Consider the following 2,964-nt stretch of genomic DNA (forward strand, 5'->3'; position numbering starts at 1 on the left):
ATCGGCGTCGAAAGAAGCCGAGCCGAAAAAAGTTAAAGTACAAACGTGCAAGCATACTAACCTAATCCTAGGTAAGGCATGTTAGAGCGAAAGACAGTAAACTCGAATGAGCCAAGAAAGAGCGGCGTGCGGGGCCGGTCGGAGCGCACACATCTCTTGGTGGCTGGCGGGCGAGAGAGTGCTGCGTCGCCGGCATCGGCGTCGAAAGAAGCAGAGCCGAAAAAAGTTAAAGTACAAACGTGCAAGCATACTAACCTAACCCTAGGTAAGGCATGTTAGAGCGAAAGACAGTAAACTCGAATGAGCCAAGAAAGAGCGGCGTGCGGGGCCGGTCGGAGCGCACACATCTCTCGGTGGCTGGCGGGCGAGAGAGTGCTGCGTCGCCGGCATCGGCGTCGAAAGAAGCCGAGCCGAAAAAAGTTAAAGTACAAACGTGCAAGCATACTAACCTAACCCTAGGTAAGGCATGTTAGAGCGAAAGACAGTAAACTCGAATGAGCCAAGAAAGAGCGGCGTGCGGGGCCGGTCGGAGCGCACACATCTCTCGGTGGCTGGCGGGCGAAAGAGTGCTGCGTCGCCGGCATCGGCGTCGAAAGAAGCAGAGCCGAAAAAAGTTAAAGTACAAACGTGCAAGCATACTAACCTAACCCTAGGTAAGGCATGTTAGAGCGAAAGACAGTAAACTCGAATGAGCCAAGAAAGAGCGGCGTGCGGGGCCGGTCGGAGCGCACACATCTCTCGGTGGCTGGCGGGCGAGAGAGTGCTGCGTCGCCGGCATCGGCGTCGAAAGAAGCAGAGCCGAAAAAAGTTAAAGTACAAACGTGCAAGCATACTAACCTAACCCTAGGTAAGGCATGTTAGAGCGAAAGACAGTAAACTCGAATGAGCCAAGAAAGAGCGGCGTGCGGGGCCGGTCGGAGCGCACACATCTCTCGGTGGCTGGCGGGCGAGAGAGTGCTGCGTCGCCGGCATCGGCGTCGAAAGAAGCAGAGCCGAAAAAAGTTAAAGTACAAACGTGCAAGCATACTAACCTAACCCTAGGTAAGGCATGTTAGAGCGAAAGACAGTAAACTCGAATGAGCCAAGAAAGAGCGGCGTGCGGGGCCGGTCGGAGCGCACACATCTCTCGGTGGCTGGCGGGCGAGAGAGTGCTGCGTCGCCGGCATCGGCGTCGAAAGAAGCAGAGCCGAAAAAAGTTAAAGTACAAACGTGCAAGCATACTAACCTAACCCTAGGTAAGGCATGTTAGAGCGAAAGACAGTAAACTCGAATGAGCCAAGAAAGAGCGGCATGCGGGGCCGGTCGGAGCGCACACATCTCTCGGTGGCTGGCGGGCGAGAGAGTGCTGCGTCGCCGGCATCGGCGTCGAAAGAAGCAGAGCCGAAAAAAGTTAAAGTACAAACGTGCAAGCATACTAACCTAACCCTAGGTAAGGCATGTTAGAGCGAAAGACAGTAATTTCGAATGAGCCAAGAAAGAGCGGCGTGCGGGGCCGGTCGGAGCGCACACATCTCTCGGTGGCTGGCGGGCGAGAGAGTGCTGCGTCGCCGGCATCGGCGTCGAAAGAAGCAGAGCCGAAAAAAGTTAAAGTACCAACGTGCAAGCATACTAACCTAACCCTAGGTAAGGCATGTTAGAGCGAAAGACAGTAAACTCGAATGAGCCAAGAAAGAGCGGCGTGCGGGGCCGGTCGGAGCGCACACATCTCTCGGTGGCTGGCGGGCGAGAGAGTGCTGCGTCACCGGCATCGGCGTCGAAAGAAGCCGAGCCGAAAAAAGTTAAAGTACAAACGTGCAAGCATACTAACCTAACCCTAGGTAAGGCATGTTAGAGCGAAAGACAGTAAACTCGAATGAGCCAAGAAAGAGCGGCGTGCGGGGCCGGTCGGAGCGAACACATCTCTCGGTGGCTGGCGGGCGAGAGAGTGCTGCGTCGCCGGCATCGGCGTCGAAAGAAGCAGAGCCGAAAAAAGTTAAAGTACAAAAGTGCAAGCATACTAACCTAACCCTAGGTAAGGCATGTTAGAGCAAAAGACAGTAAACTCGAATGAGCCAAGAAAGAGCGGCGTGCGGGGCCGGTCGGAGCGCACACATCTCTCGGTGGCTGGCGGGCGAGAGAGTGCTGCGTCGCCGGCATCGGCGTCGAAAGAAGCAGAGCCGAAAAAAGTTAAAGTACAAACGCGATGCTAATGAGCGAGCCGTTGTCTCGACTAATATGTAGGGGGCGTTCGATCGAGCGTCTGGCTTGAGCGCTTGTCGGCCTAGCAGAACGGTCGCATTGTTATGCCCGGGTTTTAGGCACCGCTGCAGGCGGCCGGCAGAGCTCTTGTTTGTGCGAAACTGAATGGATCGAGCCCGAGAGAGGGCGAGCAAAGAAAAGACGCAAATCGCTCCGCCTGGCACTGCCGGCGAGAGCGTGGACGTCGCGGCCAGCGACTGTCGAAGCTGAGTACGGCCGCAGGCGATCGCCTCGGTCTTAAACGAATGCGACGAGCACGCGCCGGGCGGCCCAGCAAGGGCCGAGCGCAGCTGTCGCAGCTATCTGGTTGATCCTGCCAGTAGTGATATGCTTGTCTCAAAGATTAAGCCATGCAGGTGCAAGTATGAGTTCTCGTAAAGCGAAACTGCGAATGGCTCATTAAATCAGTCTTGGTTTATTTGGTCTCGTAAGCGAAGTGGATAACTGTGGTAATTCTAGAGCTAATACATGCATTAAGCGCCGACTTCGGGAGGCGCGCTTTTATCAGATCAAAACCGACCGGGTTCGTCCTGTGACGTTTGATGACTCTGGATAACCACGCGGATCGTACGGTCTCTGCACCGACGACGTATCATTCAAGTGTCTGCCCTATCAACTGTCGAAGGTACGCTACGTGCCTACCTTTGTGATAACGGGTAACGGGGAATCAGGGTTCGATTCCGGAGAGGGAGCCTGAGAAACGGCTACCACATCCAAGGAAGGCAG

At 55.2% G+C, this 2,964-nt stretch overlaps 1 non-coding gene across 1 annotated transcript in view; it reads left to right on the plus strand.

Annotated features, from left to right (window-relative positions):
- Window positions 1-2,538: 2,538 nt before the first annotated feature.
- LOC144419537 (small subunit ribosomal RNA) overlaps window positions 2,539-2,964 on the plus strand; it is a 1,810-nt gene continuing 1,384 nt past the window's right edge. The window contains exon 1 of the ribosomal RNA XR_013474120.1: window positions 2,539-2,964. This exon is cut by the window's right edge and continues 1,384 nt beyond it. This is a non-coding gene — a ribosomal RNA (small subunit ribosomal RNA).

This window comes from Styela clava, unplaced genomic scaffold (assembly GCF_964204865.1).
Source record: "Styela clava unplaced genomic scaffold, kaStyClav1.hap1.2 HAP1_SCAFFOLD_107, whole genome shotgun sequence".
NCBI classification, from domain to species: domain Eukaryota; kingdom Metazoa; phylum Chordata; class Ascidiacea; order Stolidobranchia; family Styelidae; genus Styela; species Styela clava.